Consider the following 27968-nt stretch of genomic DNA (forward strand, 5'->3'; position numbering starts at 1 on the left):
GGACCACCGGAGGGGTTCCGGGGGTCCACCGGGAGGGTCCACCTGCCTCGGAGGGCCTTATGGGCTGTAGGTGGAAGGGAACCTGCCCCTAGTGGGCTGGGCGCCATCCCACCCTAGGGCCCATGCGCCTAGGGTTTGGGGGAACCCTAAAGGGGGCGCCACCCTTGCTTGGGGGGGCAAGCCCCCTCCCCCTTGGCGGCCGCCCCCCCTCTAGATATCATCTAGAGGGGCCGGCCCCTTCCCCCTTGTCCCTATAAATAGAGGGGCGAGGGGAGGGCTGCAGCACCACATCCATGGCGCAGCCCCTCCCCTCCCCAACACCTCTCCTCCTCCGCGTGAGCTTGGCGAAGCTCTGCCAGAGAACTACCACTCCATCACCACCACGCCGTCGTGCTGCTGTTGGAGCCTTCTTCCTCAACCTCTCCCTCCTCCTTGCTGGATCAAGGCGCGGGAGACGTCACCGGGCTGCACGTGTGTTGAACGCGGAGGCACCGTTGTTCGGTGCTTAGATCGGATTCGGCCGCGATCTGAATCGCTACGTGTACGACTCCTCCAACCGCGTTCTTGCAATGCTTCCGACTCGCGATCTTCAAGGGTATGAAGATGCACTCCCTACTCTCTCGTTGCTAGTTACTCCATAGATTGATCTTGGTGATGCAACGACCCCCAACACGTACTAGTGCTGATGTACATGATATGGTCAAGGATTTGAAGGTGGTCTTTGGAAAGGGTCCTGGTGGACAACCTGTTCCGAATGATGCTGATGGACACGCACCCATGTGGAAGAAGAAATCTATATTTTGGGACCTGCCCTATTGGAAATACCTAGAGGTCCGCTCCGCAATCGACGTGATGCACGTGACGAAGAATCATTGTGTGACCCTGCTTGCCTTCTTGGGCGTGTATGGGAAGACAAAAGATACACCTGAGGCACGGGAGGACCAGCAACATATGCACGGAAAAGACGGCATACATCAGGGTCATGCAAGCTATGCTCTTACCAAAGAAGAGAATGAAATATTCTTTGAATGCCTGCTCAGTATTAAGGTACCGTCTGGATTCTCGTCAGATATAATGGGAATAATAAACATGGCAGAGAAAAAGTTCCAGAACCTAAAGTCTCATGACTGCCACGTGATTATGATGCAACTGCTTCCGGTTGCATTGAGGGGGCTTCTACCGGAAAACGTTTGACTAGCCATTGTGAAGCTATGTGCATTCCTCAATGCAATCTCTCAGAAGGTAATCGATCCAGAAATCATACCAAGGTTAGAGAATGATTTGGTGCAATGTCTTGTTAGTCTCGAGTTGGTGTTCCCACCATCCTTCTTCAACATCATGACGCACGTCCTAGTTCACCTATGAGTAGAGATTAATGTTTTGGGTCCTGTATTTCTACACAATATGTTCCCATTTGAGAGGTTCATGGGAGTCTTAAAGAAATATGTTCAAAACCGTGCTAGGCCAGAAGGAAGCATCTCCAAGGGCCATGAAAATGAGGAGGTCATTGAGTTTTGTATTGACTTTATTCCTGACCTTAAGCCGATTGGTGTTCCTGAATCGCGGCATAAGGTCAGACTGGATGGAAAAGGTACGTTAGGAGGGGATCAACTAATATGTATGGACGGACATTCTCTCACTGAAGCACACTACACAGTTCTACATAAGTCCTCCTTGGTGGCTCCGTATATGGAAGAACACAAGAATTTGCTACGCTCCAAACACCCGGAGCGGTCTGATGACTGGATTACACGTGAACAAACCAGGAGTTTCGCCAGCTGGTTGCAGACACATACCATGCATGACGCCTCTATTGAAGATGACCTGTACTTGCTGTCCCAGTTACCATCTTCGAATATAATGACTTTCAAAGGGTACGAGATAAATGGTAATACATTTTACACGATCGCCCAAGATAAGAAGAGCACCAACCAAAACAGTGGTGTCCGCTTTGATGTAGAAACCAAGACGGGAAAGGAAACATATTATGGTTATATACAGGACATATGGGAACTTGACTATAGACGTGGTTTGAAGGTCCCTTTGTTTCGGTGCAAATGGGTCAATATGACATGAGGCAGGGTAACGGAAGACCTGCAGTACGGAATGACAACAGTGGATCTCAACAATCTTGCGTATGCAGACGAACCATTTGTCCTAGCCAATGATGTGGCACAAGTTTTCTATGTGAAGGACATGTCTACCAAGCCGAGAAAAAGAAAAGATAAGGAAGCGAATGCATCATACGATGAGCCAAAGCGGCACATAGTTCTTTCTGGGAAGAGAAACATCGTGGGAGTGGATGACAAGACAGACATGTCAGGAGATTATGAAAAGTTTGATGAAATTGCTCCATTCACAATGAATATTAACCCGAGCATCCCGTTAAATGATGAAGATTTTCCGTGGTTACGGCACAAAGGGACACACGCGAAGAAAAAGTTTCACACCCAAAGAACTGGGATGTGATCGGCTTCACTATATATCATCACTTTCTTCTATGTTTCACACCCAGGAGGGAATCTCTGTAATAGTTAGGGGTAGTTATGTGTTTTGGCATTTGAAACGCAAAAAATTTTATGTGCAAACAAATCCTTTCATGCATTTACTGATTTTTTTAGCTAAATAGAAAAACACTTCAAATGAACTCCAAAAAGGTTGAAATTTGGCATGGTATCATAATTTCACCCACATAGCATGTGCAAAAAAGTAGAGAGGGTTACGGCAAAAACTGGATGCACTTCGTGTACAAAAAGGACAATCTCTTTTGAACTATCAGGGTTTCGAACGAAAACTCATCTGTTATAAAGGCATTTCATTTTTTAAATAACCTAAGCATTACCAAATTGAATATAATGATAAAACACACTAATATTAAACATAATAAAAAAGAATCACTAAAAAATGTATTTTTAAAGTTAAGTTATCACAAACAAGTGATTCACACAAATTTCAAATAATTCAAAATTTAAACTATTCAAATTTGAAAACTACCGGCACTAACAGAAAGTTTCTAATTTTTTGTACCTAAAGCAAAAATATTCACAAAGAAACTCTAAATACAGCAAAAAAACAACTAAAAATAAATAAAGCAGAAAAGAAAAAAACTAAATGAAAAAAAGCCCACCTACTGGGCCACAGCGGCCTGCATACGACTAGAAACCCAAATTCTAATTGGGCCAGGATGCAGGCCCGCTAGCCCAATAGGCCCATCAAGGCATAGCAGCAGACGTAGGCCCGGAAGGCCTGCTTATGAGAGAAGCTCGAGAGAGCTACCGCACTGGGGCTTATAAACCAGTGCAGGCGCCCCTCGGCTAGCGAGGTGGGACTAAACTTGCCGCACCGCACCTGCGCCAGCGCACCACCTTTAGTACCGGTTGGTGGCTGGAACCGGTACTTAAGGGTGGGTCTTTAGTACCGGTTCCAGCCACCACCCGGTACTAAAGGTGTGCTCTTCCCGCCGCTTAGCCTGGCCAAAACAGGCCTTTAGTACCGGGTGGTGGCACCAACTAGTACTAAAGGTGTCCCCTATATAACAAACACTTTGAAAAATTTCAGTTTCTCTTCTCCCACTTCTCTCTGCCGCCGCCCCGTCCCATGCCGTCGCTGCCCCTGTCGTGCCGTCCCCGTCGACTCCGCGATGCCCCCGTCTTTGTCACGTCGTCCCCGTCGACTCCGCGCCGCCCCCGTTGCCGGCCCGTCCCTGTGGCCGCACCGGCCCGTCGCCGTCCCCTTGCCTCGCCGTCGCCGTCGCCTTGGATCGACCTCGCCTCGCCGTCGCCTCGACCTCGCCCACGCGCGCTGTGAGCCCCTCCCCCGGCCCCTCTCCTCCCTCCAATCGATCAAAGCCACCGCGCCGCTGGCACCGGCCGTAACTACTGCACACACACGCGCGCGCACACACACACACACTACACGCGCACACACACACAATTTTTCTGTTTTTAGTTTTTAGTTTTTTTTTCTGTTTTTCTGTTTTTCATACAAAGTTTTAGATGAATTAATTAATTATATTAGATTAATGTCAAATAGTATATAGAAATGTTGGTTATAATATATATAATGTCAAAGGTTTTTTCTGTTTTTTATACAAATGTTAGTTATATAGAAATGTTAGAAATTTTGGAAATGTTAGTTTTAGCTAGATGAATTAGATTAATTTCAAATTGTTAGACGATGATCGATGTTTTTTAGTTTCTTATATTTTTAGTTATAAAATTTAGAATTTGCATATATGAAATCACAATCCATCATTTAAAAAATGTTACTTTACTTTTGCGGCATATAGTATTTGTTGTCGACGATGCCCGGCCCGCATCCTCGCTGTCGACCCGTTCGCGACGACGTCCTGCTTCAGAGGACCCATGTCCGGGGCTGGGCTCCGCCGGGCTGGCACTGGGAGGTGCTACCTTCAGGGGCGCGACGCTTGGTGAGAACCCGGCCCCGGGTCCCGTCGTCGACCCTGGTCTCCTTTGGTGGCGTTCGCGTGGGCCACTTTCGGTGCGGAGGGAGCCGGCCCCACCGGAGGTGGTACGTCGCCCTGTCAGGGAGGAGGACAAGCACGTCCGTCGCTACATGGCTGCTATGGACATCAGGTTCTCCAATACCTGGTAGGTTCTTTGGGGAGATCACCCGAGCTATGATCCAGTGATGGTTCCTTCACTTTGGTTGTCCACCGCCCGCGCCTCAGGAACCGCGAGTGGCCTAGATTACTCTTTAGTATTCGATCTTTATTAGCTAGCTAGCTAGCTAGTGATGTATTTGATATATATTATTCGAGATGATGTATTCGAGATTATATCTATTATTCGAGACGATGTATTCGAGATTATATTCGACGATGCTTATTATGTACTATGATTGATTCAATTTTTCCTTATTAATTGATTGCATCCATGCATTGTAATTTGAATACTAAATTGTTTTATATTTCTTTTGGATTAGTTAAGTAAAAGCTATGGCGGACAATACCGGCAGAGAGGGAGAAGAGACCCTGTTTGGTATCATACGCCATCCTCACGGGCCAGATGATGATCAGAATGAAGAAGATTATGACGGCTCCGGATATCTAAACAACACCGGGGAGGGTGATATGCTAGTCGATCGCGACGACCGAATTGATGAAGTCATGAACTATGATTATGATATTGATGACGAAGAAAATGTTGATCTTGAAACAACAAAGACCGGTGAGGTATATTTATATAAGCAGGCATGTGGTGATCATCACATGTTTTAAATGACTTGAAGATATATTAACGAATCGATCTTTCTTCTTTCAGCCATCCGGATCGAGCAAATCTTCAGGCAGCAGGAAACGAGGCCCGAACAAAAAGTTGAAGGAGGGCGTAAAGTACAATATCGAGGCCATCAAACCTAATGGCGAACCATTAGCGCCTAAGAAGATTGTAGACAAGTTCATTCGTCAGTGCGGAGTTCTTGTCAAGGACCAACTCCCGATCTCCCTTCAAGAATGGAGAGAGCCAGCAAAGCCACGTCCAGATCTTACTTTTGTCGACGACGGACAAAAACTTCTGCTTTGGGAAACTCTCATGGAACATTTCACCCTACCAGATCATTTCACAGATGCAGATGTGGAGAAAGTCAAGGACGCTGCTCTTAGGAAGATGGCGGTTGCGTTCAACAACCACAAGAATCGTGTATGGGACAAGTACGTCAAGGGAGGAAGGAAGACTCCAGTATTAGAGGGAACACTAGAGAAGCAAAGTGCTCATTGGGACAATTTTGTGAAATTCAAGGATTCGGAATTATCTAAGGAACGGTCGAGAATAAACAGGGCCAATGCCGAAAAAGGATAAGTTCCATAAGCTGGGGCCAGGTGGCTACGCGGTGGCAATGCCTAAGTGGGCTAAGTCTGAGAAAGAGATGGAGGATGCAGGTGTCACTCCAGAAACATTGAGTTGGCCCCCCAGGTGCAGGACTTGGTTCTATGCACATGGGGGGGGAGTTGGACCCGAAGACAGGCAAAGTTTCGAAGAAGGCATGTCTGAACGGAGCCGAAGATAAGCTACTTGTTGCAATAGAAGAGGCTCGATCGGGGGTGTTCCAGCCCGACAGAGAGAACGATGAGCTTACGCGTGCCCTGGGAAATCCTGAACACCCGGGAAGAACACGAGGCAAGGGCGCTATTCCATGGTATGAGGGGTTTTCGGACTGGAACACCGACTACAGAACCCGTGTGAGAAAAAAGATTGCGGAGGAGAAGAAGAGGATGATGGAGGAGGAGCAGAGGAAGCTGGACTATGAATGCCTTCAAGGCCTAGAATCAGTGCACGCGGACTTGGCAGTCAAATTCCAGCGGCAGCAGGAGCAGATCGACTCACTTAGCCAGCAAAGGGGGTCTCAGCAGCTGCAGCAGCTAGCGGATGATCCAGCATTGGATAGCACCGTCCCATCCATGTCGAGAAGCAGCGTGGGTTCTACCCCGGGCGACGCAATGCTGGATAGATACCTCGTGGATGACATCATGGAGAACACTAACTGCGAGCTACACTTAAAAATGAAGAACATATCCATGAAGGTGGCGGACGCCGTTGCTTTTACAAATCCCCCTGAGGCAACCTTCCATTGCAACCCGATTCCAGCGGGCTATGCTCGTGTCTTGGTTGATGAGGTGGTGGACCAATATTCGGGGCTAGAGCTTGACATTCCTGGAGGTGACGAGGAGCACACATTGGGAGAGGCCAAACATTGTATCATCCTATGGAGAAAGGATTGCATCATCTTTCAAAGGCCACCGACACCGCGTCAGCCGACTCCTCGTCGAAGTCCGCCACCGAGTCAGCAGACTCCCGCTCCTCCAAGTCCACCAATGTGTCAGGCCACTCCTCCTCCAAGTCCGGCAAAGCGTCAGGCCACCCCTCCTCCAAGTCCGACACAGCGTCAGACCACTCCTCGTCCAAGTCCGGCACAACTTCAGGCCACTCCTCCTCCAAGTCTGGCACAACTTCAGGCCACTCCTCCTCGTCCAACTCAGCCACGTCAGCCGTCTCCTCCGCCTCAGAAATCACGGAAGAGAGCCGCCACAACTATGGTGCGTAGCGGTACAAGTCAAGGTAGGACGGGAGGTACATGCGGAGGCAAGCGATTTCAATATGGTCCAAGCAGCCTCGCGCATCTTCCGCAGAGGCCTTACGACAAGTCCGAGGAGGAAAACACAGCCATATCGAAGGCCGAGGTGGAAGCCCATTTTGCACCGAAACCACCACCGCCGCCAAGGGAGAAAGTGCCTGAGGAAAAGATTGACCACTTCATTCGTATGGCTAGACCACCAGCTCCCAAGCCTGTTGACACAGACTATGAGCGCCACCTTAGGAAGTTAAATCGAGCACGTCTACAGAAAGAGGCGAGCTCGAGCTCGAGCAAATCAGCTGGCAAAAAATGCGGTAAAAACCTTTCCCCAGCTGGGAGAACAGGCGGCGCAATCAATCCCCCCGCTTGTTGTGCCAACAACACATGAGAGTAGGCGCGCCCAATATTATTGTGGGTAAACCGTTTATGTTCCCGAGATGGGCGATGTGGTAATAACCGAGGAGCATATAAGGCAGGCTGAAATCCTCAAGATCACTGTTGGACAACTCCTCGATATCGAGCCCATGTCTCCGCTTAGAGAGGAGGAAATAAAACGGAAATATGTCCGGGGCCAACCTTTGCTCGAGCCGGACGAGGTCAAGAAGCTCCCAACGAGAATGTATGAGCTGCATCAATGGTACATGGACATTACCAAGATTTCCAATCGAGAGTCCCTCATGGTGAATGTCAAGAAGGATCATTACTTCCATGAGAAAGCTGTGTCCGTTGATTATTCAGAACTATTTCAGTTATACAATCAAGACACACTCGACAAATCTATCGTCAGTTGTTATTGTCTGTAAGTGATTTATTTCTGTAATTTAAGTCTCAAGCTAGCTGTAGTGATCATTTTGATCAATCATTACCTGTAATTATCCTCACTATATTCTTTTCTGTGGTATTATGCAGGATGAAGATGTATGAAATGAAAAAAGGTGGACGCTATGGCATTGGGTTCATTGACCCAAATACCATTAATGAATACACATGGAAATTAGATGCATATTATGAAAAAAGTGTAGAGGAAAGCATGCTAGAGTTCTTCAAGCTCCTCAATACCAATGAAGATATACTACTTCCTTACAACTTCGAGTGAGTCACACTGTCTTGCACTACAAATTCTCTTTTTTCCTACTAGCTAGCTACATGTTTTTGCTTACATATGCCTGCTTAATTAAGACATGCAAACGTGTGTGCATGCAGATTTAACTGGATCTTGTTAATCATTAAAGTTGATGAAGGAACATTTGAAATACTGGACTCACTACTTAAAAAAGAAAGTGACTACGCCATCTTGTTTGGGATAGTCAACAGGTAATTTCAATCATTATTAACTATATCTCGGCGTATTTAGTTCGTCATTTCCTGATATGAACTATTTAATAACCCCTTTATTCATTTTCTTTGTCGGCGGGCAGGGCTTGGGCAAAGTTCATCAGCGTCACTCCAGGCCCAAGGTAAGTAATTAAGTAGTACTAGCTAGCTAGCTGCCATCTCTTTAATTATCATGCTTGATTAATTATTATCTGATCAAATTCCATTCTCGTTAAGGCCCTCAAGCAGGCGTCGGGGAATAATCTGTGTGCATACTATGTTTGCGAGAATATTCGCATGATGGCGTCCAAAAGGAGCAGATCTCAAAGACAGGACTGGGTACGTTTGTTAGAACACTATTCACTATTTTTACACCATTATCGATATCTAGTCACACAACTAATACACATGCATATTGATCTCCTTCTTAACAGTTCAGAGAGGTGCGGGAGCAGCTCCTAGTAGAGGAGCGCATAGAAGCAATTCAAGAGGAAATAGCGGGATTTTTGCTCGACCAGGTCATAGATCCCAAAGGAGAATACTATTACCCGCTACCGCCCCCATGAACCACTTCCAATTGCCATCGTGCTCCGAAGGCACCAATTAGGCTAATGCCACTGGCTCCGAAGGCACCAATTAGGAGAAATTGTATATAGCTAGCTAATTGTATATATATACATGTGTGTATATATGTGTGAATTAATGGTGGTTGTGAGACATTCGATGATATATATATATATATGATTGGTTCTACTAGAAATTCTATTTACATATATGCATAACGTGTACAATATGTAGTATCGTAAAATACCAGCAAACGAAAAAGAATTAAATGGAAAACACAAAATTAAATGAAAAAGAAATCATAAACCCAAAACCCCCCAACCTTTTAATACCGGTTGGTGTCACCAACCGGTACTAAAGGGCTCCCTGCCCCCGGAGCTGGCTCGTGCCACGTGGTTGCCCTTTAGCACCGGTTCGTGCTGAACCGGTACTAAAGGGGGGGCTTTAGTGCCCACACTTTAGTGCCGGTTACCGAACCAGCAAATAAGGTTGTCTGCCCTCTAGGGTTAGAGGTGCAGAAGATACATGCATGCCCTAATGATTTCATCCTCTACCGCGGTGAGTACGAGGATTTGAACGCTTGCCCGGTATGCGGTTCATTGCGCTATAAGATCAGCCACGATGACCCTGGTGATGTCGAGGGAGAGCGCCCCAGGAAGAAGATTCCTGCCAAGGTGATGTGGTATGCTCCTATAATACCACGGTTGAAACGTTTCTTCCAAAACAAAGAGCATGCCAAGGCGATGCGATGGCAGAGAGAAGACCGTAAGAAAGACGGAAAGTTGAGAGTACCCGCTGACGGGTCGCAGTGGAGAAAAATCAAGAGAAAGTACGGGAAGGAGTTTGCAGATGACGCAAGGAACGTATGGTTGGTCTAAGCGCAGATGGCATTAATCCTTTTGGGGAGCAGAGCAGCAACCATAGCACCTGGCCTATGACTCTATGTTTGTATAACCTTCCTCCTTGGTTGTGCATGAAGAGGAAGTTCATTATGATGCCAGTGCTCATCCAAGGCCCTAAGCAACCCGGCAACGACATTTATGTGTACCTAAGGCCATTAGTTGAAGAACTCTTACAACTGTGGAATGGAACATGTGTACGTGTGTGGGATGAGCACATGGGGGAAGAATTTGACCTAAAGGCGTTGTTGTTCATGACCATCAATGATTGGCCTGCTCTCAGTAACCTTTCAGGACAGACAAACAAGGGATACTGCGCATGCACGCACTGTTTGGACGATACCGACGGTATATATTTGGCGAATTGTAAGAAGAATGTGTACCTGGGACATCGTCGATTTCTTCCGAGCAGGCATCCCGTAAGAAAGAAAGGCAAGCATTTCAAAGGTGAGGCGGATCACCGGACGAAGCCTCACCACCGTACTGTTGGAAATATGCCCTAAGGAAATAATAAAATGGTTATTATTATATTTCCTTGTTCATGATAATTGTCTATTGTTCATGCTATAATTGTATTATCCGGAAATCGTGATACATGTGTGAATACATAGACCACAACATGTCCCTAGCGAGCCTCTAGTTGACTAGCTCGTTGATCAACAGATGGTCATGGTTTCCTGACTATGGACATTGGATGTCATTGATAACGGGATCACATCATTAAGGGAAAGATGTGATGCACAAGACCCAATCCTAAGCATAGCACAAGATCGTGTAGTTCGTCTGCTAGAGCTTTTCTAATGTCAAGTATCTTTTCCTTAGACCATGAGATTGTGCAACTCCCGGATACCGTAGGAATACTTTGGGTGTGCCAAACGTCACAACGTAACTGGGTGGCTATAAAGGTGCACTACGGGTATCTCCGAAAGTGTTTGTTGGGTTGGCACAAATCGAGACTGGGATTTGTCACTCCATATGACGGAGAGGTATCTCTGGGCCCACTCGGTAAGACATCATTGTAATGAGCTCAATGTGACTAAAGGGTTCATCACGGGATGATGTGTTACGGAACGAGTAAAGTGACTTGCCGGTAACGAGATTGAACGAGGTATTGGGATACCACGATTGAATCTCGGGCAAGTAACGTACCGATTGACAAAGGGAATTGTATAGGAGATTGCTTGAATCCTCGACATCGTGGTTCATCCGATGAGATCATCGTGGAACATGTGGGAGCCAACATGGGTATCCAGATCCCGTTGTTGGTTATTGGCCGGAGAGTTGTCTCGGTCATGTCTGCATGGTTCCCGAACCCGTAGGGTCTACACACTTAAGGTTCGATGACGCTAGGGTTATTAGGAAGATTTGTATGTGATTACCGAATGTTGTTTGGAGTCCCAGATGAGATCCCGGATGTCACGAGGAGTTCCGGAATAGTCCGGAGGTGAAGATTTATATGTGGGAAGTCATCATACGGTCACCAGAAATATTCGGGGGTATGTCGGTATTGTACCGGGACCACCGGAGGGGTTCCGGGGGTCCACCGGGAGGGTCCACCTGCCTCGGAGGGCCTTATGGGCTGTAGGTGGAAGGGAACCTGCCCCTAGTGGGCTGGGCGCCATCCCACCCTAGGGCCCATGCGCCTAGGGTTTGGGGGAACCCTAAAGGGGGCGCCACCCTTGCTTGGGGGGGCAAGCCCCCTCCCCCTTGGCCGCCGCCCCCCCTCTAGATATCATCTAGAGGGGCCGGCCCCTTCCCCCTTGTCCCTATAAATAGAGGGGCGAGGGGAGGGCTGCAGCACCACATCCATGGCGCAGCCCCTCCCCTCCCCAACACCTCTCCTCCTCCGCGTGAGCTTGGCGAAGCTCTGCCAGAGAACTACCACTCCATCACCACCACGCCGTCGTGCTGCTGTTGGAGCCTTCTTCCTCAACCTCTCCCTCCTCCTTGCTGGATCAAGGCGCGGGAGACGTCACCGGGCTGCACGTGTGTTGAACGCGGAGGCGCCGTTGTTCGGTGCTTAGATCGGATTCGGCCGCGATCTGAATCGCTACGTGTACGACTCCTCCAACCGCGTTCTTGCAATGCTTCCGACTCGCGATCTTCAAGGGTATGAAGATGCACTCCCTTCTCTCTCGTTGCTAGTTACTCCATAGATTGATCTTGGTGATGCAACGACCCCCAACACGTACTGGTGCTGATGTACATGATATGGTCAAGGATTTGAAGGTGGTCTTTGGAAAGGGTCCTGGTGGACAACCTGTTCCGAATGACGCTGACGGACACGCACCCATGTGGAAGAAGAAATCTATATTTTGGGACCTGCCCTATTGGAAATACCTAGAGGTCCGCTCCGCAATCGACGTGATGCACGTGACGAAGAATCATTGTGTGACCCTGCTTGCCTTCTTGGGCGTGTATGGGAAGACAAAAGATACACCTGAGGCACGGGAGGACCAGCAACATATGCACGGAAAAGACGGCATACATCAGGGTCATGCAAGCTATGCTCTTACCAAAGAAGAGAATGAAATATTCTTTGAATGCCTGCTCAGTATTAAGGTACCGTCTGGATTCTCGTCAGATATAATGGGAATAATAAACATGGCAGAGAAAAAGTTCCAGAACCTAAAGTCTCATGACTGCCACGTGATTATGATGCAACTGCTTCCGGTTGCATTGAGGGGGCTTCTACCGGAAAACGTTTGACTAGCCATTGTGAAGCTATGTGCATTCCTCAATGCAATCTCTCAGAAGGTAATCGATCCAGAAATCATACCAAGGTTAGAGAATGATTTGGTGCAATGTCTTGTTAGTCTCGAGTTGGTGTTCCCACCATCCTTCTTCAACATCATGACGCACGTCCTAGTTCACCTATGAGTAGAGATTAATGTTTTGGGTCCTGTATTTCTACACAATATGTTCCCATTTGAGAGGTTCATGGGAGTCTTAAAGAAATATGTTCAAAACCGTGCTAGGCCAGAAGGAAGCATCTCCAAGGGCCATGAAAATGAGGAGGTCATTGAGTTTTGTATTGACTTTATTCCTGACCTTAAGCCGATTGGTGTTCCTGAATCGCGGCATAAGGTCAGACTGGATGGAAAAGGTACGTTAGGAGGGGATCAACTAATATGTATGGACGAACATTCTCTCACTGAAGCACACTACACAGTTCTACATAAGTCCTCCTTGGTGGCTCCGTATATGGAAGAACACAAGAATTTGCTACGCTCCAAACACCCGGAGCGGTCTGATGACTGGATTACACGTGAACAAACCAGGAGTTTCGCCAGCTGGTTGCAGACACATACCATGCATGACGCCTCTATTGAAGATGACCTGTACTTGCTGTCCCAGTTACCATCTTCGAATATAATGACTTTCAAAGGGTACGAGATAAATGGTAATACATTTTACACGATCGCCCAAGATAAGAAGAGCACCAACCAAAACAGTGGTGTCCGCTTTGATGTAGAAACCAAGACGGGAAAGGAAACATATTATGGTTATATACAGGACATATGGGAACTTGACTATAGACGTGGTTTGAAGGTCCCTTTGTTTCGGTGCAAATGGGTCAATATGACATGAGGCAGGGTAACGGAAGACCTGCAGTACGGAATGACAACAGTGGATCTCAACAATCTTGCGTATGCAGACGAACCATTTGTCCTAGCCAATGATGTGGCACAAGTTTTCTATGTGAAGGACATGTCTACCAAGCCGAGAAAAAGAAAAGATAAGGAAGCGAATGCATCATACGATGAGCCAAAGCGGCACATAGTTCTTTCTGGGAAGAGAAACATCGTGGGAGTGGATGACAAGACAGACATGTCAGGAGATTATGAAAAGTTTGATGAAATTGCTCCATTCACAATGAATATTAACCCGAGCATCCCGTTAAATGATGAAGATTTTCCATGGTTACGGCACAAAGGGACACACGCGAAGAAAAAGTTTCACACCCAAAGAACTGGGATGTGATCGGCTTCACTATATATCATCACTTTCTTCTATGTTTCACACCCAGGAGGGAATCTCTGTAATAGTTAGGGGTAGTTATGTGTTTTGGCATTTGAAACGCGAAAAATTTTATGTGCAAACAAATTCTTTCATGCATTTACTGATTTTTTTAGCTAAATAGAAAAACACTTCAAATGAACTCCAAAAAGGTTGAAATTTGGCATGGTATCATAATTTCACCCACATAGCATGTGCAAAAAAGTAGAGAGGGTTACGGCAAAAACTGGATGCACTTCGTGTACAAAAAGGACAATCTCTTTTGAACTATCAGGGTTTCGAACGAAAACTCATCTGTTATAAAGGCATTTCATTTTTTAAATAACCTAAGCATTACCAAATTGAATATAATGATAAAACACACTAATATTAAACATAATAAAAAAGAATCACTAAAAAATGTATTTTTAAAGTTAAGTTATCACAAACAAGTGATTCACACAAATTTCAAATAATTCAAAATTTAAACTATTCAAATTTGAAAACTACCGGCACTAACAGAAAGTTTCTAATTTTTTGTACCTAAAGCAAAAATATTCACAAAGAAACTCTAAATACAGCAAAAAAACAACTAAAAATAAATAAAGCAGAAAAGAAAAAAACTAAATGAAAAAAAGCCCACCTACTGGGCCACAGCGGCCTGCATACGACTAGAAACCCAAATTCTAATTGGGCCAGGATGCAGGCCCGCTAGCCCAATAGGCCCATCAAGGCATAGCAGCAGACGTAGGCCCGGAAGGCCTGCTTATGAGAGAAGCTCGAGAGAGCTACCGCACTGGGGCTTATAAACCAGTGCAGGCGCCCCTCGGCTAGCGAGGTGGGACTAAACTTGCCGCACCGCACCTGCGCCAGCGCACCACCTTTAGTACCGGTTGGTGGCTGGAACCGGTACTTAAGGGTGGGTCTTTAGTACCGGTTCCAGCCACCACCCGGTACTAAAGGTGTGCTCTTCCCGCCGCTTAGCCTGGCCAAAACAGGCCTTTACTACCGGGTGGTGGCACCAACTAGTACTAAAGGTGTCCCCTATATAACAAACACTTTGAAAAATTTCAGTTTCTCTTCTCCCACTTCTCTCTGCCGCCGCCCCGTCCCATGCCGTCGCTGCCCCTGTCGTGCCGTCCCCGTCGACTCCGCGATGCCCCCGTATTCGTCACGTCGTCCCCGTCGACTCCGCGCCGCCCCCGTTGTCGGCCCGTCCCTGTGGCCGCACCGGCCCGTCGCCGTCCCCTTGCCTCGCCGTCGCCGTCGCCTTGGATCGACCTCGCCTCGCCGTCGCCTCGACCTCGCCCACGCGCGCTGTGAGCCCCTCCCCCGGCCCCTCTCCTCCCTCCAATCGATCAAAGCCACCGCGCCGCTGGCACCGGCCGTAACTACTGCACACACACGCGCGCACACACACACACTACACGCGCACACACACACACAATTTTTCTGTTTTTAGTTTTTAGTTTTTTTTTCTGTTTTTCTGTTTTTCATACAAAGTTTTAGATGAATTAATTAATTATATTAGATTAATGTCAAATAGTATATAGAAATGTTGGTTATAATATATATAATGTCAAAGGTTTTTTCTGTTTTTTATACAAATGTTAGTTATATAGAAATGTTAGAAATTTTGGAAATGTTAGTTTTAGCTAGATGAATTAGATTAATTTCAAATTGTTAGACGATGATCGATGTTTTTTAGTTTCTTATATTTTTAGTTATAAAATTTAGAATTTGCATATATGAAATCACAATCCATCATTTAAAAAATGTTACTTTACTTTTGCGGCATATAGTATTTGTTGTCGACGATGCCCGGCCCGCATCCTCGCTGTCGACCCGTTCGCGACGACGTCCTGCTTCAGAGGACCCATGTCCGGGGCTGGGCTCCGCCGGGCTGGCACTGGGAGGTGCTACCTTCAGGGGCGCGACGCTTGGTGAGGAACCCGGCCCCGGGTCCCGTCGTCGACCCTGGTCTCCTTTGGTGGCGTTCGCGTGGGCCACTTTCGGTGCGGAGGGAGCCGGCCCCACCGGAGGTGGTACGTCGCCCTGTCAGGGAGGAGGACGAGCACGTCCGTCGCTACATGGCTGCTATGGACATCAGGTTCTCCAATACCTGGTAGGTTCTTTGGGGAGATCACCCGAGCTATGATCCAGTGATGGTTCCTTCACTTTGGTTGTCCACCGCCCGCGCCTCAGGAACCGCGAGTGGCCTAGATTACTCTTTAGTATTCGATCTTTATTAGCTAGCTAGCTAGCTAGTGATGTATTTGATATATATTATTCGAGATGATGTATTCGAGATTATATCTATTATTCGAGACGATGTATTCGAGATTATATTCGACGATGCTTATTATGTACTATGATTGATTCAATTTTTCCTTATTAATTGATTGCATCCATGCATTGTAATTTGAATACTAAATTGTTTTATATTTCTTTTGGATTAGTTAAGTAAAAGCTATGGCGGACAATACCGGCAGAGAGGGAGAAGAGACCCTGTTTGGTATCATACGCCATCCTCGCGGGCCAGATGATGATCAGAATGAAGAAGATTATGACGGCTCCGGATATCTAAACAACACCGGGGAGGGTGATATGCTAGTCGATCGCGACGACCGAATTGATGAAGTCATGAACTATGATTATGATATTGATGACGAAGAAAATGTTGATCTTGAAACAACAAAGACCGGTGAGGTATATTTATATAAGCAGGCATGTGGTGATCATCACATGTTTTAAATGACTTGAAGATATATTAACGAATCGATCTTTCTTCTTTCAGCCATCCGGATCGAGCAAATCTTCAGGCAGCAGGAAACGAGGCCCGAACAAAAAGTTGAAGGAGGGCGTAAAGTACAATATCGAGGCCATCAAACCTAATGGCGAACCATTAGCGCCTAAGAAGATTGTAGACAAGTTCATTCGTCAGTGCGGAGTTCTTGTCAAGGACCAACTCCCGATCTCCCTTCAAGAATGGAGAGAGCCAGCAAAGCCACGTCCAGATCTTACTTTTGTCGACGACGGACAAAAACTTCTGCTTTGGGAAACTCTCATGGAACATTTCACCCTACCAGATCATTTCACAGATGCAGATGTGGAGAAAGTCAAGGACGCTGCTCTTAGGAAGATGGCGGTTGCGTTCAACAACCACAAGAATCGTGTATGGGACAAGTACGTCAAGGGAGGAAGGAAGACTCCAGTATTAGAGGGAACACTAGAGAAGCAAAGTGCTCATTGGGACAATTTTGTGAAATTCAAGGATTCGGAATTATCTAAGGAACGGTCGAGAATAAACAGGGCCAATGCCGAAAAAGGATAAGTTCCATAAGCTGGGGCCAGGTGGCTATGCGGTGGCAATGCCTAAGTGGGCTAAGTCTGAGAAAGAGATGGAGGATGCAGGTGTCACTCCAGAAACATTGAGTTGGCCCCCCAGGTGCAGGACTTGGTTCTATGCACATGGGGGGGGAGTTGGACCCGAAGACAGGCAAAGTTTCGAAGAAGGCATGTCTGAACGGAGCCGAAGATAAGCTACTTGTTGCAATAGAAGAGGCTCGATCGGGGGTGTTCCAGCCCGACAGAGAGAACGATGAGCTTACGCGTGCCCTGGGAAATCCTGAACACCCGGGAAGAACACGAGGCAAGGGCGCTATTCCGTGGTATGAGGGGTTTTCGGACTGGAACACCGACTACAGAACCCGTGTGAGAAAAAAGATTGCGGAGGAGAAGAAGAGGATGATGGAGGAGGAGCAGAGGAAGCTGGACTATGAATGCCTTCAAGGCCTAGAATCAGTGCACGCGGACTTGGCAGTCAAATTCCAGCGGCAGCAGGAGCAGATCGACTCACTTAGCCAGAAAAGGGGGTCTCAGCAGCTGCAGCAGCTAGCGGATGATCCAGCATTGGATAGCACCGTCCCATCCATGTCGAGAAGCAGCGTGGGTTCTGCCCCGGGCGACGCAATGCTGGATAGATACCTCGTGGATGACATCATGGAGAACACTAACTGCGAGCTACACTTCAAAATGAAGAACATATCCATGAAGGTGGCGGACGCCGTTGCTTTTACAAATCCCCCTGAGGCAACCTTCCATTGCAACCCGATTCCAGCGGGCTATGCTCGTGTCTTGGTTGATGAGGTGGTGGACCAATATTCGGGGCTAGAGCTTGACATTCCTGGAGGTGACGAGGAGCACACATTGGGAGAGGCCAAACATTGTATCATCCTATGGAGAAAGGATTGCATCATCTTTCAAAGGCCACCGACACCGCGTCAGCCGACTCCTCGTCGAAGTCCGCCACCGAGTCAGCAGACTCCCGCTCCTCCAAGTCCACCAATGCGTCAGGCCACTCCTCCTCCAAGTCCGGCAAAGCGTCAGGCCACCCCTCCTCCAAGTCCGACACAGCGTCAGACCACTCCTCGTCCAAGTCCGGCACAACTTCAGGCCACTCCTCCTCCAAGTCTGGCACAACTTCAGGCCACTCCTCCTCGTCCAACTCAGCCACGTCAGCCGTCTCCTCCGCCTCAGAAATCACGGAAGAGAGCCGCCACAACTATGGTGCGTAGCGGTACAAGTCAAGGTAGGACGGGAGGTACATGCGGAGGCAAGCGATTTCAATATGGTCCAAGCAGCCTCGCGCATCTTCCGCAGAGGCCTTACGACAAGTCCGAGGAGGAAAACACAGCCATATCGAAGGCCGAGGTGGAAGCCCATTTTGCACCGAAACCACCACCGCCGCCAAGGGAGAAAGTGCCTGAGGAAAAGATTGACCACTTCATTCGTATGGCTAGACCACCAGCTCCCAAGCCTGTTGACACAGACTATGAGCGCCACCTTAGGAAGTTAAATCGAGCACGTCTACAGAAAGAGGCGAGCTCGAGCTCGAGCAAATCAGCTGGCAAAAAATGCGGTAAAACCTTTCCCCAGCTGGGAGAACAGGCGGCGCAATCAATCCCCCCGCTTGTTGTGCCAACAACACATGAGAGTAGGCGCGCCCAATATTATTGTGGGTAAACCGTTTATGTTCCCGAGATGGGCGATGTGGTAATAACCGAGGAGCATATAAGGCAGGCTGAAATCCTCAAGATCACTGTTGGACAACTCCTCGATATCGAGCCCATGTCTCCGCTTAGAGAGGAGGAAATAAAACGGAAATATGTCCGGGGCCAACCTTTGCTCGAGCCGGACGAGGTCAAGAAGCTCCCAACGAGAATGTATGAGCTGCATCAATGGTACATGGACATTACCAAGATTTCCAATCGAGAGTCCCTCATGGTGAATGTCAAGAAGGATCATTACTTCCATGAGAAAGCTGTGTCCGTTGATTATTCAGAACTATTTCAGTTATACAATCAAGACGCACTCGACAAATCTATCGTCAGTTGTTATTGTCTGTAAGTGATTTATTTCTGTAATTTAAGTCTCAAGCTAGCTGTAGTGATCATTTTGATCAATCATTACCTGTAATTATCCTCACTATATTCTTTTCTGTGGTATTATGCAGGATGAAGATGTATGAAATGAAAAAAGGTGGACGCTATGGCATTGGGTTCATTGACCCAAATACCATTAATGAATACACATGGAAATTAGATGCATATTATGAAAAAAGTGTAGAGGAAAGCATGCTAGAGTTCTTCAAGCTCCTGAATACCAATGAAGATATACTACTTCCTTACAACTTCGAGTGAGTCACACTGTCTTGCACTACAAATTCTCTTTTTTCCTACTAGCTAGCTACATGTTTTTGCTTACATATGCCTGCTTAATTAAGACATGCAAACGTGTGTGCATGCAGATTTAACTGGATCTTGTTAATCATTAAAGTTGATGAAGGAACATTTGAAATACTGGACTCACTACTTAAAAAAGAAAGTGACTACACCATCTTGTTTGGGATAGTCAACAGGTAATTTCAATCATTATTAACTATATCTCGGCCTATTTAGTTCGTCATTTCCTGATATGAACTATTTAATAACCCCTTTATTCATTTTCTTTGTCGGCGGGCAGGGCTTGGGCAAAGTTCATCAGCGTCACTCCAGGCCCAAGGTAAGTAATTAAGTAGTACTAGCTAGCTAGCTGCCATCTCTTTAATTATCATGCTTGATTAATTATTATCTGATCAAATTCCATTCTCGTTAAGGCCCTCAAGCAGGCGTCGGGGAATAATCTGTGTGCATACTATGTTTGCGAGAATATTCGCATGATGGCGTCCAAAAGGAGCAGATCTCAAAGACAGGACTGGGTACGTTTGTTAGAACACTATTCACTATTTTTACACCATTATCGATATCTAGTCACACAACTAATACACATGCATATTGATCTCCTTCTTAACAGTTCAGAGAGGTGCGGGAGCAGCTCCTAATAGAGGAGCGCATAGAAGCAATTCAAGAGGAAATAGCGGGATTTTTGCTCGACCAGGTCATAGATCCCAAAGGAGAATACTATTACCCGCTACCGCCCCCATGAACCACTTCCAATTGCCATCGTGCTCCGAAGGCACCAATTAGGCTAATGCCACTGGCTCCGAAGGCACCAATTAGGAGAAATTGTATATAGCTAGCTAATTGTATATATATACATGTGTGTATATATGTGTGAATTAATGGTGGTTGTGAGACATTCGATGATATATATATATATGATCGGTTCTACTAGAAATTCTATTTACATATATGCATAACGTGTACAATATGTAGTATCGTAAAATACCAGCAAACGAAAAAGAATTAAATGGAAAACACAAAATTAAATGAAAAAGAAATCATAAACCCAAAACCCCCCAACCTTTTAATACCGGTTGGTGTCACCAACCGGTACTAAAGGGCTCCCTGCCCCCGGAGCTGGCTCGTGCCACGTGGTTGCCCTTTAGCACCGGTTCGTGCTGAACCGGTACTAAAGGGGGGGGCTTTAGTGCCCACACTTTAGTGCCGGTTACCGAACCAGCACTAAAGGGCCTTACGAACTGGTGCTATTGCCTGGTTCTGCACTAGTGAGGCATGGGGTAATGTTGGATATTCAGATGAAATTCCGTATGTAACCGTCGCAACCTGGAGCGATACATAATAGCCCCCAATTCATCTTTCATGTATAGGCATGTATTCCGTATAGTCATAGGTGCTTGCGGTAAAAACCAGCATAACATCTTTCGGCCTACCTTCCCATGGCAAGAGGGTCCTAATGAAACAAGGGTAATTAAGATGCTCCTTTTAATAGAGAATTCAACAAAGCATCAACACACTGTTAATACATGAACTCCTCAAGTTAAAAGCATCCATATCGATATCCCAATTCATGGTCATCTTGGGAGTCTAAGGTTCAGAACCAAAACAGGTGCATACAACTTGCAGGTAAGATCAACAACTCAAATATATTTCATGAAAGAATAATATGTTCATATCTAAAATCGTGACTGTGACGCCCCCGATTTGACCGTACACTAATCATACACGCAAACGTGTACGATCAAGATCAGGGACTCACGGGAAGATATCAAAATACAACTCTACAAAAAATAAGTCATATAAGCATCATATTACAAGCCAGGGGCCTCGAGGGCTCGAATACAAGAGCTCGATCATGGATGAGTCAGCGGAAGAACAATATCTGAGTACAAACATAAGTTAAACAAGTTTGCCTTAAGAAGGCTAGCATAAACTAGGATACAGATCGAAAGAGGCGCGGGCCTCCTTCCTGAGATCCTCCTAACCTACTTCTGGTCGTCGTCAGCGGCCTGCATGTAGTAGGCACCTCCCGAGTAGTAGCAGTCGTCGTCGACAGTGGCGTCTGGCTCCTAGAATCCAACATCTGGTCGCCACAATCGAATATAGAAAGGGGGAAAAAGGGGGAGCAAATCAACCATGAGTACTCATCCAAAGTACTCGCAAGCAAGGAGCTACACTACATATGCATTGGTATCAATGAAAGGGGGTAGTATATGTGGACTGAACTGCAGAATGCCAGAATAAGAGGGGGATAGCTAGTCCTGTTGAAGACTACGCTTCTGGTCGCCTCCATCTTGCAGCATGTAGAAGAGAGTAGATGGTAAGTTCACCAAGTATCATCGCATAGCATAATCCTACCCGGTGATCCTCCCCTCGCTGTCCTGTGAGAGAGCGTTCACCAGTTGTATCTGGCACTTGGAAGGGTATGTTTTATTAAGTATCTGGTTCTAGTTGTCATAAGGTCAAGGTATAACTCCGGGTCGTCCTTTTACCGAGGAACACAGCTATTCGAATAGATCAACTTCCCTGCAGGGGTGCACCACATTTCCCAACATGCTCGATCCCCTTTGGCTGGACACACTTTCCTAGGTCATGCCCGGCCTCGGAAGATCAACACGTCGCAGCCCTACCTAGGCACAACAGAGAGGTCAGCACGCCGGTCTAAATCCTATGACGCAGGTGTCTGGGCCCATCGCCCATTGCACACCTGCACGTTGCGTACTCGGCCGACGAGCAGACCTAGCCTCCCTTATACAAGAGCAGATGTTCCAGTCCAACCCCGCGCACGCTGCTCAATCGCCAACGTCAAGAAGGCTTCGGCGGATACCACGACGTCGAGTGCCCATAACTGTTCTTGCGTAGTTGGTTAGTGCGTATAGGCCAGTGGCCAGACTCAGATCAAATACCAAGATCTCGTTAAGCGTGCTATTTTGAAATAACCACGAACGCCGACCAGGGCCAGGCCCACCTCTCTCCTAGGTGGTCTCAACCTACCATGTTGCTCCGCCACAAAGGTTCAGTCAGAGGGCCGTCCGGACAAACGTCCCTTCGGACCCAATCCGTGAAACACTCGCGGGTACTCTACGACCCGACCCGACTCTAGTCACCACATGTATCATGTATAAAGTATATAGTATATACCCATGATCACCTCCTGAGTGATCACGGCCCGATAGTATAGCATGGCAGACGGACAAGAATGTAGGGCCACTGATAATAAACTAGCATCCTATAGTAAGCATTAGGGTTGCAGGTGAAGCTAACAACAGTAGTAGCAAGGACAGGCTATGCATCAGGATAGGATTAACGAAAAGCAGTAACATGCTAAACTACTCTAATGCAAGAAGTAGAGAGAAGAGTAGGCGATATCTGGTGATCAAAGGGGGGGCTTGCTTGGTTGCTCTGGCAAGAAGGAGGGGTCATCTTCGATGTAGTCGAACACACGGACATCGGCAGCGGTCTCGGAGTCTACCGGAAAGGAGTAACAGAGGGGGAACACAATAAATAACAGAGCAATCAAATGTAACACAAAGCAAGACGCGACAATACATTTTGCTAGGGGTGACCTAACGTAGGGATAGGCGATACCGGCGAAGGGGGGAAACATCCGGGAAAGTATTCCCGATGTTTCGCGTTTTCGGGCAAATGAACCAGAGGGGGGAAAGTTGCATGTTCGCTATGCTAGGGAAGGGTGGTGGATGAACGGGCTGTGTATCCGGATTCGTCTCATCGTTCTAAGCAACTTTCATGTATAAATTATTTGCATCCGAGCTACGGTTTAAAAGATATGATTTTCTAAAGTTTTATTAATTTACTGAATTTATTTATTTAAATCCAACATTATCCAGAATAGTGGACGATGACGCAAGCATGACATCAGCGTGATGTCAGCAGGTCAACTGGTCGGTTGACCAGTCAAACCAGACAAGTGGGTCCACTGGGACCCACATGTCAGTGACAGTGCTAACTAACAAAGTTATTTTAACCTAACTAACCTAATTAGTGAGAGGGGCCCTGTAGTCAGTGAGAGATTAGGGTTTTAATTAACTAAACTATTTAATTAACTAATTATTCTTTTTATTTATTTTGTTTATTGTGGTGGGGCCCATATGTCAGTGGGACAAGGGTGTCCCAGTCAGCAGTTGACTCAGTCAACTAGTCAACAGGGGCCTCGGGCCCTCCAGTCAGTGGCACGGGGCGATGCCACGTGGGTGCCAGCTCGGCACCGGCCGGAGAGGCATCGGAGCTAACTCCGGCGACCAATCCAACGGTGGAGCGATCGGGAGAGCTGCGGGATTCGTCCACACCGCACCAATTTGGTCGCGGTTGGGCTCATTCGAACGACAAGACGACGGCGGAGCGATCTGTGACGGTGGTGGAGGCTGCGATGGCCGGAGCTGAGCGCATCGAGCTCATCGGTGGTGAGGTTCTTCGGGCGAGGTACGGGTACGTGGCTACGAGGCACAAAGCGAGCTGCGCGAAGTGCCCACGGTGCCTACTCGATGCTAGAAGCGGAACGGTGGCACGCACGGGCCCAAATGGTCACCGTGGCCACGCCGGCAACGAGGCCAGGTGGCAGCGCGTTCGGGTGAGCGTGGAACGGGCGCTACAGGCGATCAGAGGAGGCAGGGGAGGGCGCATCCAGCACAGAGGCTCACCGGGGGAGCGTGGGGTCTGGGCAGAGGGCTCGGGGAGGACTGGTGGCGTAGATCAAGGACGAGGACGATGTGGTGGACGAGCCGGAGAAGAAGAAGAATGCGGCGACGCGAGGGGCTTCGGGGCTCAATCCAATGGTGTAGTGGCAGCAGAGGACCACTGCGGAGCTTTTGGACTTGCCGGGGCGACGAACAGACGACGGTGGCCATGGCTACGGCGATCGACAGCGACGGGGGCACTCGGGCATCTCGAACAGAGGCGGGGAAGGAGATGAGAGGGGGATTTTGGACCCGCTAGGGTTCGGAGAAGAGAGCGAGGAGCGCGGGCGAGTTATTAAGGGCGCCGGGGAACCGTGGGATTGGCGACATGGCGTCGAACGCCGGTCAGATGGGCGCGCGCGCGCCGACGCATGCGCGGGGAGGGAGACAGGCGCTACGTGGGTTGGGCCGGGGACTGTAGCAGTAGGCTTAAGGGCACAGTAGTTCTTTAAGCCATTTTCATTTTTCCTTTTTCTGTTTCTTTTCTTTTCTGTTTTTGCTAATTGTTTGGGCACCAAATGAGTTTTGTAAAATATGAGAGCTGGCCCACAAATGACAGCACAATATATCCTACCACCAAAAACTAGTTTGGGGTAAATATGATTTCATATTTATTTTTTATTAATAAAAAGGTTATTAAATAATGTTTTCAGCCCCTGTTTGAGGTTGTTTAAGTCACTTATCAAATTTCAATAATGTTGATTGCAATTTTATCATAGCCTATGATTTATCTACTATTTATTGAACATTTTAGTTTTAATATTTGAAAACTTTTATTGTTTTCTTGATTTTGAATTTAAATTTGAATCGGTTTCAATCTAACGCGAGATTAGCAACAATAACCAAGGTGACGTGGCATCGTTAATGTGGGATTACTGTAGCCTAATTATCCAGGCGTCACAATTCTCCTCCACTACAAGAAATCTCATCCCTAGATTAAGAGGTAGAGTAAGGGGGAAAAGTCTGCTTATGAAATTCTAACGGTTCTTTTCGGTCTTGGCTACTCTTCTCGAAGAAGTTAATCCCTTTCGTTGATGTCTTCAATTCTCTGCTTCAGGTTATCATGATGAAGTCGTCATCCTTTCTTCGGAGTCTTCATAGTACGTATGAAGGACAAGGGGTAACTTCGGAAAAATAGACCTCTGAAAGGTCGACTATCTGGTTGATAACATCGGGGATGGTGGCGGAAAGTAACTCTCGAATGGAAACTTAAGACAATATTGAGAGCAAAGTAAGTATGTACCATGAGACGTTTCAAGCGGGTAGGCAATCGTTCATTGCCTGCAACAGGGCATGAAAGAGGTTCAGAGCAACGGAAATAAGTATTGTGTCTGATACTAGAATAGATCATCTCTAGGAAGGTGACCCATGAATACAAACGGAGTCAAGCGCGAGGAATAACTTTAGAAACCAGGGGTACAAGAGAGCCAGGTTTCAATCCTGTGGAATTGTGGGTTATGGGCCCACCATGTGGGTTAAAAGTAGGAAGGGCGGTGACATCTTGCACGATGATGTAAGCAAGGCAAGCCAGAGGATAGTCTGTCGGTTATGTCGGCAACAACACCGGTACCAAGGGCGAGGGACGAAGAGAACCATTTTCCTGCTCGTTGAACGAGGCGGACCAGTAGGCAAAGTTCTCGTCAATCGGTGGTTATCGGAATGTCATCAACAAAAGTAGTAGGGTCTTTCTGACAGAATTGTACACCGAGGTGCTTACAAAAGCAGGAGAATATTACTACTTAGATCATATAGATCACAAGAAATTTTAAACCAAATAATGGGAAAGGAAAATGTATCATCAGATTAAATAGAACAATGGAAAGGAAAATGTGTTTAAACACATATTTCAGGGGTATATCCTTCCCAAGGACATGCAGAGCATGCTATCCATGACAGTATAGAAAGTATAAAACCATTTAGGTAAGTGGAGAGGAATTTCATGACATTACCCATACAACGGCATTTGGATAATTGATAAGGAAAATTTTGCATTGTGCTTCAAATGTTCTTATTGAAGATCAGAGTACCACAGACATGCTTCGAGATAGCATTGACATGGTCTTCAGGCAAAGGTCAGACTCTGGATACACGAAGGATCCATCAGGAACATCTTGTAGAATAAGTCTTACAATTTCCTCATGGAAGAATGGATAATCTTGCAGAAAAGGAAACTATAACAATAGGTCCTCCGGCCAGGTGTGCTAGGCATGACATCACCTTACCAGGTCATATAATGACCGATGTTATAACACTTGAAAAGATGTTCCAACCATCATATCTGATTGAGATTCAGATCCGATTGGTGTCAGGATACCTCAGACTTATGATGCCTGAGAAGAAAAGGTGCAACACAAATTTATGAGATGACATTGTAAGATTCTCGGGAAATGAACTATGGAAGTGAGTTCCAAAACAAGAGTTCATCATTAAACCAAGGAGAGGATGAGGAGGTGCTAAAGGACTCAACGATAATTCATTGAGATTTCCAAAAGATGGATTTCCATGATTATGTGAACAAGGAGATAACATTTGACAGTTCAAATGATATAATGATGTATGCTCAAGAAAACATACACAATTTAAACATTGGTTGAAAAGTGCACCCGAAAATCTGGACTAGGTAGCACGATCAATGTTTGAATGATGATCAGTGAGCAATAGACTTAGAATGAAGCTATCAACCATTAACGTCAAAGCAATAGGGTTGCTAGAATTTTTGAATTTTACATATCACAGACCATTTGTCGGTATTCTGGTTAGAAACAACACGAGAAAGAATGGCGATGGTGAGAAGTATCACTATACCAAGAATTCTTAAGAGGTGATGAAACTCTCACGACATTCTTGACATAAAAGATGGTAATACTCCAAGGTAAAGAACAAATGCTAGATAGCAAGGATCTCAAGGTATAACACGAAACACGAACAGGTTTGTGTTGAACGGAAGGCAATAAAGTGGTCGATGATAACACAAATCATCGAGGGCAAGGATGGTACTTCTCATTATGAATTTGATTGCTATTCTGGAAGGAGTCAAAATGTTGATGATGACCACGACAAATTTTGTCGAGAGGATCCATGAAGAAGCAATCGAACAATCATTACATCAAGCAAAAGGAGTGTTGTAGCGAAAGATTATTGGAACCATGGATACGTCTCCAACTCAGAATCAAGCTTGTTGTTCAAGGTGAAACGATATGACGAGGAAGAGCGACGTAAGCTTAGCTCACCGTCAAAAATTGTTCTCCAGGAAGGACCAGGTAGCATGGTTAAAATTTAGCACGCTAATGATATAGCCGATCAGGCTAGAAATGACGTGATCGAGTACAAACTCGTAAGTAAAGGAGATTACTAAGAGTTGTTTAATCGTGGTGAGGACCCGATTTAGTTATCGATGTCCTTGAGTGACTAACAACTCGGAACCAGGAAACATTGGAATCGGTGAGGAATAATACTTGATGAAGGCTCCTAATAAGCAACATGGTTCGGTGATATTATCAAGATACCTGAGGGTAATACTCGGAGGAAGATCAAAATAGAGGTTGCGGAGATGCATTGATCTGCAAAAGACAAGTGCTTTAACTTGTCTGAGAAACGGAATTGAAGGAGAACAATATGGTCGGAACCACATTTGTAAATGATCAAACCACTGATACAAGATGAAC

This window comes from Triticum urartu, chromosome 5A (genome assembly GCF_056163025.1).
Source record: "Triticum urartu cultivar PI428250 chromosome 5A, HENAU_Tu73, whole genome shotgun sequence".
Taxonomy (NCBI): Eukaryota; Viridiplantae; Streptophyta; class Magnoliopsida; order Poales; family Poaceae; genus Triticum; species Triticum urartu.